The 17,223-nt window shown below is 34.3% G+C and overlaps 1 protein-coding gene across 1 annotated transcript in view; it reads left to right on the plus strand.

Annotated features, from left to right (window-relative positions):
* Positions 1-1,959: 1,959 nt before the first annotated feature.
* Positions 1,960-17,223, plus strand: part of LOC124366444 (synaptic vesicle glycoprotein 2B-like) — a 100,651-nt gene continuing 85,387 nt past the window's right edge. Inside the window, exon 1 of the mRNA XM_046823004.1 lies at positions 1,960-2,102. The gene's annotated coding sequence lies outside the window, so the exon portion shown is untranslated. The remainder of the gene's footprint in view (positions 2,103-17,223) is intronic.

Genomic DNA, 17,223 nt, shown 5'->3' on the forward strand with positions numbered 1-17,223 from the left:
ATACAAATAGTGTACATAAAATAGTATTTATAAAAATTAACAAAAATATCAACTAGCAATAGAAAAAGGATACAGTCGCTTATTAAATACAATGAAAAATTACGGTATACAAGTTATACCAAACTATAGTTTATATAATTATGCTTATAAATATTTATATATAAAGCACAGTCAAGTATACCCTTCCGAACTCACTTAAACTATCGTTAAAAATATCTAAATGTTGAGCCATGGAATTGTAAAGCCGCATCATTGAGACAATAGGACAGTTGGCTAATAATTATATTAGCTGACGGAACAGGTATAGCAAACAGATGGTGGATTCTAGTCTTAATTCCGGGAACATGAAAACGAATTTTCTGTAGAGAAGACGGATCCTTACTTCATTTCTAACAAGTTTAAACAAATGAGTTAGCAATAACCAATTACGTCTGGACTGAAGACTACAACAACTGAATATGCTGAATAATTGCTTATAAGAAATGATATCTGAGTAAACCCCATTCTGTTAAAAATAATAACTAACGTAAAAATATTTTTTAAAGTTTTGTATATTGGATATATGGATATTATAGTGTGGAGACCAAATTGGTGCAGCATAATCTAACTGAGATTGTACCAAAGTAAAATATAGCTCTTTTAACGTGCAAACTTACGGCCTTCCCTTAGTATTAAACCTAAACTACGGGAAGTCTTACCTAGTGATGTGTTTAACGAAAGTCAATTTGGCATCCCGTATTACACCAAAATCATTCACTTCCTGAATCCTACCTAGAGCTATTCCATTTAATTGGTAATCAAAACAAGAGTATTAATATTTTTGGGAAAGGTAAGAACATTACATTTAAATACATTAAAGGAGTATTGATCCAATCATGTATGGCTACCAGATGTTGTTGAAGAGATACAACATCTTCTATGACTCTTTCACTTTATATATCTTCAAATCATCCGCATATAGAAGAACTAACCCGTGTGAAACCACCTCGGTGACACCATCAATTACAATATTTAAAAAAACGGACCAATAAACTTGAAGAAACAAACCGATTGTTAACCGAGGCGGGTTTGGTGAAGGTCCAAATGGAAATGTAAATGGAAATGTGATGGAAAGGGTTAAAAATATTAAACAATTAGTTTACTCAAATCATATTTTTTGGAACTCCTAAAACCAGCTGTCAGGCATATAAATAACAGTTTTATCAGTATTATCCTACCGTATGAGGACCAACTATTTGGCTTCAACAGCGGCATTCTCTTTACCTCCTTCAATGACGGTCGCATACAGCAACAATTATTTCCGTGCTCGATGGTTAGTTTTATTTTGTCTAAGTACAAATCTGAGAAATGAAATTATCGCTTGATATCTTAAACCATCTTTATATCCTAATCTTACCAAAACCAGTACGGTTAAAAATGGAATCCTGTCTTGGGAGAAATTCCTCTACCGATACGTTATGCAAGTAGTGCGCTGTTACCAAGTAAAGTGGCTCTCGTTTCCTTGACTAAACGTTATTTGGTTGGAAAAAATAAATAACGTATAGAACTTATCAGCTCCGACTTTTGGAACTTTGGCGGATTAGTTGGTAAATTTACAAATTTAACAAAGTTATCACTAAGCGGGAGTTATCAGAGTGGCATAGTATAATGTAAATATAAACTCGACAACACAAATATACAAAATTTCCACTAGGACAGCCGATATCCTCGCCGGGCCGAAATGGCAATTCGTCGATGACTAATCTGAGATGTTTACTTGAAGCCGGGCCACAAACAAACGCATTAGGAGACAGCCAAGGCGGGGGGGGGGGGGGTGGAGGAGATAACCGGTTAGTTCCAGTAAATGAAACTGTTTTGCACAAACCCGGCCCTACTTTAATTGCAATTAATAAATTAGTCGTATCGCCCCTGTGTAGAGGCTAGGCAGAGCGGCGCGGCGCGGCGCGGCACGACGACATATCAAGTCTATTGTACAACAATTGGAGGTAGGGTGGGGACACTATTGTTAACGCTGACCAGTGCTGACTGTAGCCCAGTACATCGCGATACTCTAGACCGCTGTTAGTGCTTCTGTCCCTTCACTGGATTAGTCTGCAACTGCGGTGAGTACTTAGTTATATTCGTCCCTACGACCTTACTGATTTTTAGTGATAGAATTCAAATTTATGTACAATTCTATAAAGAAATATTTCTCTTCAAGTAAAGCATCTCATGGCTCCAGTAGCAATATATTTTAAGCTGCTCGAGTAAAAACTATTTTGGCCCTCTGGCGGTTGTACTAGCTAAAAATTATCTAGATATATAAGTCATAGAATTTACTAACCTTTTGAATAAATAGTGAGTGAGATTGAAGAGTAGTCCTTGAAAAACCTGAAATCATACAGAAAAGGTTTGTAAGAAAATATACTTTAACTATAATAACATCTAAACATAGCGGACTTACTATTTTATGTTGTTATTCAATATACAACGCTAATATATCAATCTTCCCATCATCAAAAACTAACTTCAAATAAAGAATAACAATACAGGTGCGTATTAGTTTGAACGTATACTAGTTCCCTGTTTAATGCAAGTTCTCACTAAGAAAACACAAAATAAATAAAATAATGTAAATTTTGAAAATTCATTGAAAGTTTTGTAAACTGGCCTTTTTTAACACAATGAAGTTCATACTTACTCTCCAGAGTTAGTTTGTAACTCATACGCCAACGACACAAGTTATGGTCCAATTAAAGAAGAATGGTGTAATGACTTTTAATGACACTATGACTCTACTAGGCAGCTTCTGTACTACAAGCCCTTATTTTCAGTTGACCTATTTTTAGTGTGGTCAATTTCATCAGATTTGAATAATTTCCTTTCTCTCTCACAGATTTTTAGTTTGGGAATTATTGGATCCCTAGGCTTGTTTATGTAGGTATATTACCGAGAGTATAACCATAACAAAAAACCTAAATACAAATGTTGCAACCACACAATTATTCGTAAGTCATTTACTTGTTCAGACATTTTCAGAAGCTTTAATAGCCAAGATGTCACAATTGTAACCCAACATTTCAAGCTGACCTTCTCTATTTTGGACCATGTGTTCCCTAAGTGTAGAATTCGATTTCCTGAGCACTGCCTCGATCCAGAGGTACTGCCTCTCAAGATCTCCTGTTATTCCTTACTCTAACTCCTCCCCCCCCCCCCCCCCGGTAACCAGCTGTGGTCCGTCAGCAGGCACGAAGTGTCTGAGCACAGCCTGAATCACTACACCTATCTGTCAACATTTCAAATCTATATCACATTTCATCCTCAAGATGTCCTGTGGACAAATAGACTTAAAGACAACCATACAGAAAATAAGTTCACATGAAAATAGCGCATCATAGAACTCATTCTGGTAGAAGTGAAGTTTCATGCAACATATTAAGTTTTTGTCGACATATCCATGCCACATGATACATTCAGATTGTTCATTGAATTTGGTTTCATATTAGTGTTTAAATAATAAAATTATACACACAAATTCAGTATGACAAATTTTGTATGTGTTAGATATGTTAACAAGGTCACATGTTTGAATCTTGTATGGATATATTGAGTTTGTTTTGAAATGTATTTATTCTGGTATTTTCTCGTTGCTAGCACCGTTACCTATAAGACAAATGTAAAAATATTCGCTAGCGTTCAATACAAGTCCACGAAGATATTGTACGGGCAGATATACACACGGACAGACAGAGAGAAATTAATATTTCCAACCCCACGAGTGATAGGCTAAAGCTGGTAAAACACGTCAAACATGATATCATAGTGCAGTTGGAAGCTCTTTGCTCCTTTTTGTATTAATTAATTTAAACTGAAAACGAAAATGTTTATAGCGGAACACCAAATCATACGTTTTAACTCTTAATTAACTACTAATAATTGGAATTAGCAACTCATAATATATAGTCAATTACATAAAACGTGCATGAGTCAATTCAGTAAACTTTAAATGTCTTTTAACTCAGTAGAACAGATTTTGCAACAGATGTCAAATTACTAACACAGTATTAATTACGTCGTTCTGAATTGCTAGTTGATGAATAAGAATTCAAACAAGATTAACTCTGCGATAGGATACATTCATTAAAATGGTAATTTCTTGAAAACACGTTCGACTTAGTTAATGACCGTAAAGATTACCAGAAGCAAACAATTGTTTTCTATAAAATAACAATATGCCTCATAGGTTAATTCTTTCGGTCTTTATTTAATGAATTTTAACTTTCCGATAGCATTCTAGGGAGAACACATGTATTCAAATAATTTTTAATTTTTTTAAGTATTAGGGTTTAAAATGATGTATAAATAGTACTGGACCAAACAGTATTTTAATTTGTGTTGCTTTCAAACTGCAGCTTTCCAAAATCCAAGACCGCAATGTAACTCCAGGTTCGTTAGGACTTCATTGTCTTCTTCTGCATTTCAATTTACTTACACCCTTTCCCTCTCATTTCGTTCTCAAATCTCGTTATTTATGAGTTCTTGTTTAAAATAAAATAGATTGTGTATGTTTTTGCGATTGGCGACTTCAGGTGAAACATGATCTATCCGTATTTAGCAATTAATTGTGTAGACTATGGCTACTGATTGTGAGTATAACTAAACCATTTAGTGAAAGGAATATAATTGGTTCACGTCATTAACGAGAATTACCCATCTCCCCCCCCCCGTCACCAGAAGCACTGAGCGGCTATTGTATGCAAGGAACCTGTCTATGATTGTACATTTTGTTTGAGGTAACAGGTTTATAATGTGAGATATATTAATGAAATATTAGCTATATCAATTTGCTTTCATAGTATTGAATGAAATTGACAAAACGTCTCCAAAAAGTATGAATGTTCGTAATGTTTAAGACAATATATAAAAAATATGTCCAATACCTTTCGTTATTGATACTTATGATTTTCGTAATTTGCAAGATTAATATGTACTTCCTTGGAAATGAGTACACAATTCGTTGTCGTTGAAAAATCGATCAAATTAGTAGAATAAGTACTTCACAAACAATGATATATCTTATGTGAACTATTGGTTAAATTTGTTCTTACAATAACATTAAAGATACACTAAACGAAAGTATATGCAACATATTTTTACAGTGCTTTGTACCTTTTAGTTTAGTAAACAATAAACGATAAAAAAATAGGGTAATGTTTAAAATTACCGATTTGTACTCGTGATAACTTATCGTAACTTAATGTCCAGTACATCAACATGCAAACATCAGAGCCCGCTCATGCTGCAATATAACAATACTTCAGTGGCGATGTGAGTTTAAATTTTGCAGTAAATACAATAAAATAATACAAATAAATAATTTATAAATACATAAACAATTTTCAATAAACACATTTTCTGAATGTTGTAACATATAGGATGGTAGTTATCGTTCTATAATCAACTGCTTGTATTTTGACCTAAGAACTACACTACATAAAGGAATGTTTAATATTTTACCTAACTGTTGTGGTTTTATTTACTTCAAATTATATGTAATAAATGTATATGTTTCTGTAGGATATGTTTAACTGTTTTCTACACATAACGTAGCTACGGTGGAATGGGTTGAATGAATCTAAATGTTGAGTTTACCTTCAATTCTCCTTTCTCTTAGTGCAAGCGTCTGAAATCTGACGCTGTCACAGACTTGACTCCTGAAATATTGAGTCAAGTTCGTTAAAGAGATCCAAAATAGTCAATAACGAAGAAGCTCAAAACGAACTCTTTATATTGTTTCGACATCAGAGACACCAAAACTACAAAATATGTTGTTAATCTAGGAGAAGAGTTATTGGCATTGCCTCCTGATGAGGCCGTCACCTCCGATAGTGTATCTTATGAGTTTCCAGGAGTTAAGTCTGTGACAGCGTCAGATTCAGATTCAGAAGATGGTGAACTGGAGCTAAACTCAACAATCACACTGTAACTGTTTTGTTGTGGCCTTGAAACAAAGAAAGTGTTACGATGGCCACACATTTTAACACTCTGGTTACCAACTGCTGTACTAAACTGTTGTTCTACTGCCTTTAACCTACAATAGTGACGCTAGTAAAGCTTTTAGTGGAACGTGTTTGGTAAAAACGGCCGATCCGTTTTACACGGAATCGGAATCATTAATAGCGCCCCCTAGGGCTTGCACACAGTACAATGTTGTATAATTAAGTTTAAGAATTTAGAACAAAAAATTAATTGCGGTAACAATTCAGATATATGTATATAAAAAATAAATGCTTCTTTTTAATGTGTCCATTAATTTATTTAATAAACTATTATGTGTTTAATGTTTTTGTGAACTCTTGTAACATACGCCCACACAGACTACTTGGTCCGAACCTTTATAACCATTGGTCTCTTCCATTAATATATTCCAACTATCAATAATTTCCTCTGGAAACTTGTTTTATCACATATCTGAGGAGACGCACCGTTCGCAATTACGTGAATTCTAGAAATCCTTTATCACCTACAACTGCCAGAAGTCCACCATTATTGTAAGGAATTAGGCTCCCCCTCCCTGTGAATTCTCTCTCTATGGAAGCTACAGTCTTAAGGATCTCACGAGCTCTAAAGAGTTTCATGCTTTTGTGTAATTTTGTTACTTTTTTAATTTCCAGACTGTAAAAGCTCACTTGTATATGAGATACCGGGTTTAAGAACTTCCTAAAAGTGAAGATAGTATGGGTTGTTGTGAATATTAAATTTAGTGATTGGAGCTACGAAAGTAAAGTGACAGGAAGCCTTTATCCTCTGAACGGTCGCAGCACCGAAGTTTCGAAAATTTTAAATCATAGAATCTCCTAACCTATAGCAGTTTCCGGCTTGGCTTATGGAAGCTCTTGACTTTATAAAGCTTCTGGATACTGTAAGCTTCAAGCTCAAGAAAGCTTCCGTTTATAACTCACGGCCTTTAGGCTTCTGACTATTGAATCTAGAAGGACTTTCATGTGTTCCTGTGTTTTGAAATCTGCTGGCTTATGGGAACTATCAACTTCTTGGTGTTCCCGTATATTCCTGATTCTCTCCGGAGTTTCACTATATAAAAGCTTCCAACCTCCAGGACTTCTAGAACATAAAGTACTACGGGCTCTGAAAAGTTTATATGTAGCTTAAAAGACATCCGTAGAGAAAAGACTTGAAGTTTTCACCCCATAAGAACATGGTAGAATTATGGAAAATATAATTTTAAAGATATCATTATCATGCATCAAAAAGTTTTTAGGTTTTTTAAAGTAAAACTTTTTAATTATTCTGATTGATCGATTAATACAAATGATGAAAAAACTAAAACATTTTAGACGCATCATTAAATTATCGTCAAAGCCAGACACCCCTCAATTTCTCATAAGGTCGTTAATGGGTTTGAAGTTTAACATTACTCTTATGAGGCTGAAATCAAGACGGCCACCAGAACAGCCAGCCTTTTATTAGGTATTGAAATAGGTACTGAATACGAATGGACACGTGATATACGTTAAGATTTATTTGCGCAATTAAATCGCAAGACGAAGTTTATAAATCATCTTAAAAGGTAAAATATTTCAAAACATCAATGCAATTAAGTTAGATGAGTGATTTCTACATGTCCAAGGTTAGTTTCTGCAATACACAAGTTTAAAAATAAACAAACCGGGGAAGAAACTCTGTTTTCAATATAATGAGAAACAATGTAATGTACATGAGAATTTTAGTTGTCCAGCAATAATAGCAGGTGATTAAAACAAAAATCCCGTTTCCTTTCAAAACAGATATTTTTCTACAAGTTTGGAATTTTTTAAGAAACAATCCATTAATCGATTTTACAACAATTTTGAAAACGATTATTTTCAAGGGTTAATTTTCCTTTGAGAAAACATGACGTGAGTATGGCTTGAGCAACAGTAACAGCGGTACGTACGCGTCTACCACTAATATAAGGATATGCGACTCTGCACAGGAAGCTCCGTCCTTGACCTACACGGACATAAAGGGCATCGCTTCTAGTCCTTCAACCTTCCCCTCCCCCACACCCCACTCACTCTGACCAGGATAAAATACGACGTCCATTTAGCCTTTGTTTGTAAATTAAACAATTATTTGTCGCTAAAATTGAAGTTATGAAATACGAGGAAATTTGTAATTGTTGAAACTTTAGATTAGATACTTTATCAGTTTAGGGCCGCCTCGATAGTAATTTGATTATAAATTATGATTAGTCTTTAGTTTGGAGTACCTGTACACATGGATTTAATCAAAGTGTAACGCTCTTAGAATCTAATGCTCGAAAAAGCACACTTTTAAGAATAATTACGAACAACTTTGATTATGGACAAAAACTCCAAATAAGGTAGTTACACTGTCGGCTTCTTAGATGCACCTACCTATTTATGGTACCGCAGTTATTCTTTCGCATATTGAGAGAAAATGAATAAAAAAGTGCGCAATTACATTTAATTACAAGGGACTCAACTACCATTTTTATATTAATTTATACTCGAAACACCCATTAGTAACACACAATTATTTCTACGTGTATTACATTTTTTCTTCTTTCTAATCAGATATAAATAGTCAATAATCTTAAACTAGTCGCATCGTAATAAGCTTCCAAGACAAACAGCTGCACTTTTTGTAGTTTTTTATGTTACGCGGACGATTCACACCAAGTTCAAACATCGTTTAACACAATAAAGCTTACGGTTTGACATCAGTTGACTAGGAAAACTCCCCACAGTGAGGCTGAAATATTTGAAAATACAGTTATTGTTTTGAATGGGACGGGGATTGTAATTATTTTCCTTTCAAAATTTGTGTTTAAGTAAAGTTGAGTTTACCTAAAAAGAACTAAGTAAATGCTACTCTCAGTTATGTACCGGACTCTGCGTTCCAAACCACCCGTACTGATCGATTCTCAGTAGGTACAAAGTAATTCGTCTTAATTTTTCTCGATATCGTAAATGAACACAGTTAAAAAAATACAATACTTCAAACTCTCGAAAATTGTATGTTTAAAGATTGATCAAGTTCTATATAATTTTAAAAGGCGTTGAACCTAAATATACCTGATAAAAAGTTGAAGGGTAAAAAAAACGGGATAAATATGCTCTAGAATCTTTATTAAATGATTTTTGGAATTCCGTCTCAAAAACAGTTCTTTTAAAAATTTTAACCATCCAGGAAATGTTTTATTAAAAAAACTTTTATTGAAACTGCGTCAATACGAAAGAAGGTTGTGTTGCCAATCTAATATCCAAAGCCTCTGTTATTCAACTCTTTATGTTGCACATGTTTACGATTCATATCTAGTAAATACAATGTATCCTCTAGGCTTCTGTAGCAAGTTTAATGCTATAAAAAATCAAATAAATCAGAAAACTGGTCAAAAATAAAATGTATAATACTTGCAAGTGTACCAGACTGAGTGGATGGATCCAGCCAATACTTGCTTGTCGCTGTATTCATTTCCTGCACTGAGGTCTTTACTGATACAGATATTTATCGTTTTGTTGTAAATGTTGAGCCTTCCTCTTAGCGTGTTTATTGTTCTTCTTTACAAATTTCTACCGTTTTCCAACAATTTCGTTTATGTAACGTGGTGTCATATATTTTCAGACAAAAGTATTGAAACTAAAACCATGATTTCCCAAAAGTATAGGTTTATAATTGGTTAAATTGAATATTTCATTTGTAATAGAAAAAGTATGTATGTTTTTGAGCCACAGTAATTAATCACAATTACTAAAAAACATTTATAACTCACTATAGTAAGCTTTAGGTAAGATGTGTGATCTTTAAGATTAAAAGAAATAAAAGGATAGGTATAATACGTGTTCCTATATGTGCCATTTGTCTAACCATATGCAGCGGTGATAATTGTTTTTCTAATACGTAGTGCGGTTTAAAAATTGTAATTGGAATAGGAATAATAAGGATAAAACTAAAAATTTAGATGTTTGCTCACCATTCTGTACTGTTAGGAAAATGAACAAACATTTGAACTCATGTAATTTTTGTAGGCCCTTTTATCTGACACACTGAACAATTCACCTTTCTAAATTTTGGAATTTTGATCAAAAGAGCTTTTCATGTTCGAAAAATAGGACGTGTTCTGCATGGGAAACAGTTTTAAAATGCGATTGTATGGGATAAAATTAAAATATTAAAGGTCTTGTAAAATAGTTAACTCTTTTCCCCATTATTCAGAAATTAATGTACTATGAAACCCCAATGTAAATATTTTCCACGGAATCTTTTGAACCAGTTTAGAAGAGAACAGGGTACCATCAAAGTATAATGATATTCCATTTAGCTTTAAGAGACTGGACGGGAGATCCAAGACTAAGGGTAGGAACACACATAACCTCATTACGTTCTCTGTGTTTCATACTAACTCAGAGATTCCAACTTCTTCGGAATTAATTGAGAGGTCGTTCTTTGGAACGTTTTACTAAGCAGTATGTATGTCTTACCTTTCTATTCCTTATTCCAATTATCATTAGTCTGTTTTGAAATTAAATGCAAGAAGTCATTAAATCGCTTAGTGAAGCGCTTTCTATAATAGGGTATCACGGTGAATATTATCATCATGATAAAATTAACTACTAAGTTTTTGCAGCTACAATGGATAGAAAAATTATTACACATTTTGCACGTTAAAATATTTCTCCAACCGAAGAAAGTTTATAAAAATATATACAGAGAATGAATATCTTATTAGAGATAGAGAAGGGAATGTTAAAAATATCGTTGCCTGTTAGTGAAACTAGTATGAATTGGTGTAGAGGTAACATAATGTAGTAAACTTGTTGTATTGTAAATAATATTTTGCTTCAATGACAACAATTTAAGTATATGTACTGAATGTACAGAGCCGGAGGTATATTTAAGAATTCTACGTTTTCGTAATTGAATGCTTTTCCCCTATTTTCATTCATCAAAAACTAAAAGAAAAGATCCCATAATTAAGAAATAATCCGTAGTTTAACCATAGTTTAACATAGTAATCCATACACACCAAGGGTTTTTATTCATAAATACAAAGTTAATGTGTTGCACATTTTTCAACATGACATTTCTTTAATTTGTTATTGTACGAGTATGTATGTCATTAGACACCAGTATATCTGTTTGGTTCATAAAATCCCAACTATTATACCTACAAGTAAGCAGGTTTCAATAAACATTGAATCGCAAAAAGTACTTGCTCCGCCGGGAGTCGAACCCGGATATATATATATATATATATATATATATATATATATATATATATATATATATATATATATTCTGAAATGTCTCTTCGACCCCTGGATTACACTATATTTTTACATTTTGAGAGTAAGTGTCTCTAATGTCGAAACGATGTAAATTTTTCATTTTTGGTTTTTTCGTTGCAAACTCTTTTTGATCTCTTCATTCAGTTTGCACTGGGAGGAAGCTGAACTGGACATTCACATAGATCCAACCCTCCCCACCATAGCTTCGTTACGTGTGGAACTGACTTCCATTATTACGAAAATATAAATTATCCAGTGGCTCACTCAATTCAGAATTACTGTCGCGTGTTTTCTCAATGAGTCGGAATCGTAACGAAAGCAATGAAGAGCACGTGTGGGATCTCTTGTTAGCTAACAGCTTATCTCGCATTCGGTAAACGTGACCTTGTCTTTGTCCCACGGTCGACCGTTGGACAAAGCCTGTACCTTGAACTTCAGGAAACGATAAGGAGATAACGACGTCCTACTTATCGTTCTTGGCTAACTAGAGAAAGTCATTCGTTCATTTTAAGATACTTTCGGACGTCAATTTCATCTTTAGACGCACCGTTTCTTGTACAGTAACTAATTATAAGTCGTTCCTTAAGAATACAATTTGAATACAGTGATTCTTACAATCTATAGTAGCAACGTTGTTGTCACTATCTGCATATTCATACTTGCACCCCCCCCCCCACCAACAACGCCCACTACTCTAGATACTACTACTAAAAGAACGGATCAGAAGCTCAGGCTGCGTATTAGGTGACTACTAAACAAATTACAACTAAATTATCAATTACTGGTAGGTACTTGTACAAAAAAAACACACTGGCGTGTGCAGGGGGGGGATGCTACAATTTCTCGGGCATCTGCTAATAAGTAGATTTTTTTGCTATGTAACTTTTGTGCGAAATGTTACTACTACTGAAGACAAGAGTGCCTCGTCGATCAATTGCCTCGCCGGTGCCGGATTTAACGTATTATTTAAATTGTTATGTGTATAACGCGTTGTTCCTCTCTGTTTTATTTCCTACTGCCTCTCCTCGCCACCACTTGAATGCTATCTAAGCTCTCTGCAAAGTAGTGCTGAGGTTTGTAACAGTATTCTGTTTAAAAACAATTATAAAAAACTTCAAAATTCGTTTACAAAACACACAAACAGTTGATAACACTGTCTCTGTGTAATGTGGTGACTTGGTACTACGCATTATTTAAATTGTTATGTGTATAACGCGTTGTTCCTCTCTGTTTTATTTCCTACTTGCCTATCCTCGCCACCACTTGAATGCTATCTAAGCTCTCTGCAAAGTAGTGCTGAGGTTTGTAACAGTATTCTGTTTAAAAACAATTATAAAAAACTTCAAAATTCGTTTACAAAACACACAAACAGTTGATAACACTGTCTCTGTGTAATGTGGTGACTTGGTACTACGCATTATTTAAATTGTTATGTGTATAACGCGTTGTTCCTCTCTGTTTTAATTTCCTACTGCCTCTCCTCGCCACCACTTGAATGCTATCTAAGCTCTCTGCAAAGTAGTGCTGAGGTTTGTAACAGTATTCTGTTTAAAAACAATTATAAAAAACTTCAAAATTCGTTTACAAAACACACAAACAGTTGATAACACTGTCTCTGTGTAATGTGGTGACTTGGTACTACGCATTATTTAAATTGTTATGTGTATAACGCGTTGTTCCTCTCTGTTTTTATTTCCTACTGCCTCTCCTCGCCACCACTTGAATGCTATCTAAGCTCTCTGCAAAGTAGTGCTGAGGTTTGTAACAGTATTCTGTTTAAAAAACAATTATAAAAAAACTTCAAAATTCGTTTACAAAACACACAAACAGTTGATAACACTGTCTCTGTGTAATGTGGTGACTTGGTACTACGCATTATTTAAATTGTTATGTGTATAACGCGTTGTTCCTCTCTCTCTGTTTTATTTCCTACTGCCTCTCCTCGCCACCACTTGAATGCTATCTAAGCTCTCTGCAAAGTAGTGCTGAGGTTTGTAACAGTATTCTGTTTAAAAACAATTATAAAAAACTTCAAAATTCGTTTACAAAACACACACACAACAGTTGATAACACTGTCTCTGTGTAATGTGGTGACTTGGTACTACGCATTATTTAAATTGTTATGTGTATAACGCGTTGTTCCTCTCTGTTTTATTTCCTACTGCCTCTCCTCGCCACCACTTGAATGCTATCTAAGCTCTCTGCAAAGTAGTGCTGAGGTTTGTAACAGTATTCTGTTTTAAAAACAATTATAAAAAAACTTCAAAATTCGTTTACAAAACACACAAACAGTTGATAACACTGTCTCTGTGTAATGTGGTGACTTGGTACTACGTATTATTTAAATTGTTATGTGTATAACGCGTTGTTCCTCTCTGTTTTATTTCCTACTGCCTCTCCTCGCCACCACTTGAATGCTATCTAAGCTCTTCTGCAAAGTAGTGCTGAGGTTTGTAACAGTATTCTGTTTAAAAACAATTATAAAAAACTTCAAAAATTCGTTTACAAAAACACACAAACAGTTTGATAACACTGTCTCTGTTGTAATGTGGTCACTTGGTACTTACGCATTATTTAAATTGTTATGTGTATAACGCGTTGTTCCTCTCTGTTTTATTTCCTACTGCCTCTCCTCGCCACCACTTGAATGCTATCTAAGCTCTCTGCAAAGTAGTGCTGAGGTTTGTAACAGTATTCTGTTTAAAAAACAATTATAAAAAACTTCAAAATTCGTTTACAAAACACACAAACAGTTGATAACACTGTCTCTGTGTAATGTGGTGACTTGGTACTACGCATTATTTAAATTGTTTATGTGTATAACGCGTTGTTCCTCTCTGTTTTATTTCCTACTGCCTCTCCTCGCCACCACTTGAATGCTATCTAAGCTCTCTGCAAAGTAGTGCTGAGGTTTGTAACAGTATTCTGTTTAAAAACAATTATAAAAAACTTCAAAATTCGTTTACAAAACACACAAACAGTTGATAACACTTGTCTCTGTGTAATGTGGTGACTTGGTACTACGCATTATTTAAATTGTTATGTGTATAACGGCGTTGTTCCTCTCTGTTTTATTTCCTTACTGCCTCTCCTCGCCACCACTTGAATGCTATCTAAGCTCTCTGCAAAGTAGTGCTGAGGTTTTTGTAACAGTATTCTGTTTAAAAAAAAAATTATAAAAAAACTTCAAAATTCGTTTTACAAAACACACAAACAGTTGATAACACTGTCTCTGTGTAATGTGGTGACTTGGTACTACGCATTATTTAAATTGTTATGTGTTATAACGCGTTGTTCCTCTCTGTTTTATTTCCTACTGCCTCTCCTCGCCACCACTTGAATGCTATCTAAGCTCTCTGCAAAGTAGTGCTGAGGTTTGTAACAGTATTCTGTTTAAAAACAATTATAAAAAACTTCAAAATTCGTTTACAAAACACACAAACAGTTGATAAACACTGTCTCTGTGTAATGTGGTCACTTGGTACTACGCATTATTTAAATTGTTATGTGTATAAACGCGTTGTTCCTCTCTGTTTTATTTCCTACTGCCTCTCCTCGCCACCACTTGAATGCTATCTAAGCTCTCTGCAAGTTCAGTGCTGAGGTTTGTAACAGTATTCTGTTTAAAAACAATTATAAAAAACTTCAAATTCGTTTACAAAACACACAAACAGTTGATAACACTGTCTCTGTGTAATGTGGTGGGACTTGGTACTACGCATTATTTAAATTGTTATGTGTATAAACGCGTTGTTCCTCTCTGTTTTATTTCCTACTGCTCTCTCCTCGCCACCCTTGAATGCTATCTAAGCTCTCTGCAAAGTAGTGCTGAGGTTTGTAACAGTATTCTGTTTAAAAACAATTATAAAAAACTTCAAAATTCGTTTACAAACACAAAACACAAACAGTTTGATAACACTGTCTCTGTGTAATGTGGTCACTTGGTACTACGCATTTATTTAAATTGTTATGTGTATAACGCGTTGTTCCTCTCTGTTTTATTTCCTACTGCCTCTCCTCGCCACCACTTGAATGCTATCTAAGCTCTCTGCAAAGTAGTGCTGAGGTTTGTAACAGTATTCTGTTTAAAAACAATTATAAAAAAACTTCAAAATTCGTTTACAAAACACACAAACAGTTGATAACACTGTCTCTGTGTAATGTGGTGACTTGGTACTACGCATTATTTAAATTGTTATGTGTATAAACGCGTTGTTCCTCTCTGTTTTATTTCCTACTGCTCTCCTCGCCACCACTTGAATGCTATCTAAGCTCTCTGCAAAGTAGTGCTGAGGTTTGTAACAGTATTCTGTTTAAAAACAATTATAAAAAACTTCAAAATTCGTTTACAAAACACACAAACAGTTGATAACACTGTCTCTGTGTAATGTGGTGACTTGGTACTACGCATTATTATTTAAATTGTTATGTGTATAACGCGTTGTTCCTCTCTGTTTTATTTCCTACTGCCTCTCCTCGCCACCACTTGAATGCTATCTAAGCTCTCTGCATAGTAGTGCTGAGGTTTGTAACAGTATTCTGTTTAAAAAACAATTATAAAAAAACTTCAAAATTCGTTTACAAAACACACAAACAGTTGATAACACTGTCTCTGTGTAATGTGGTGACTTGGTACTACGCATTATTTAAATTGTTATGTGTGTTGTTCCTCTCTGTTTTATTTCCTACTGCCTCTCCTCGCCACCACTTGAATGCTATCTAAGCTCTCTGCAAAGTAGTGCTGAGGTTTGTAACAGTATTCTGTTTAAAAACAATTATAAAAAACTTCAAAATTCGTTTACAAAACACACAAACAGTTGATAACACTGTCTCTGTGTAATGTGGTGACTTGGTACTACGCATTATTTAAATTGTTATGTGTGTTGTTCCTCTCTGTTTTATTTCCTACTGCCTCTCCTCGCCACCACTTGAATGCTATCTAAGCTCTCTGCAAAGTAGTGCTGAGGTTTGTAACAGTATTCTGTTTAAAAACAATTATAAAAAACTTCAAAATTCGTTTACAAAACACACAAACAGTTGATAACACTGTCTCTGTGTAATGTGGTGACTTGGTACTACGCATTATTTAAAGTAATTAATTTTCAATGACAGACGACAACAAGAGCATTTTTGCACCGGAAAAGGAAATGGGCTGTCAACGTTTGCACGTACTATATAATTTGTCGCCCATGCTCTCTGACATTGAAAGTGTAGCGCAAACCTGTGTGAATGTCAACGATGAAAGTTGATATTATTGTGCCACCAAAATTGTTATAGCGACTATGCTCGCGTTGGGATGAGAATGTGTGTGTGGTTGTTACAACGCAACTAAAATGAATGACAATTTGTATTTACATTTTTTTCCAAATAAAATTGTCATAGTATTATAGTCTCTTATGCAGAGATTAAGGTTGTGATAAGCTGTTGCAAAGCTATATCAGGCATGAAAGTGACATATTACAAGTTTTCCACTACAGGAGCGGCAGAACTCAGCCGACTCTTAGTGACACCCTTTAACCTAAAATATTTTCAAGGTCTTATTTTATATCGCAGAATAATGGGATAGTCTCATTTTAAAAATAAAACTAATATGATGCCAATTGCTGTTAGGTTTTCTTGTTTAAATATTTAAAGGGGTAAAAATAAAGGTTTGACATTACACTTGAAGTAAAAACATGAACAATATTACATACTAAGACCTTGGTATTATATAGCCCGTACTTAAAATAATTCCATAATTCTACGAATTTATATATCCACAGAAATAGGTTACTCTCCTAAAAAAATTTAAGAGAAAAAGAAGCTGAGGAATCAAACATTATAAATAAATACAATAGGTCAGCAACTGATGGTCCATTCATCGACGTTTGAGAATAAGTAAAAAACACAACATTTATCCTAGATTAATACACCTCGGATGTCTTGTTTGAA

Source organism: Homalodisca vitripennis, chromosome 7 (assembly GCF_021130785.1).
Source record: "Homalodisca vitripennis isolate AUS2020 chromosome 7, UT_GWSS_2.1, whole genome shotgun sequence".
Taxonomy (NCBI): domain Eukaryota; kingdom Metazoa; phylum Arthropoda; class Insecta; order Hemiptera; family Cicadellidae; genus Homalodisca; species Homalodisca vitripennis.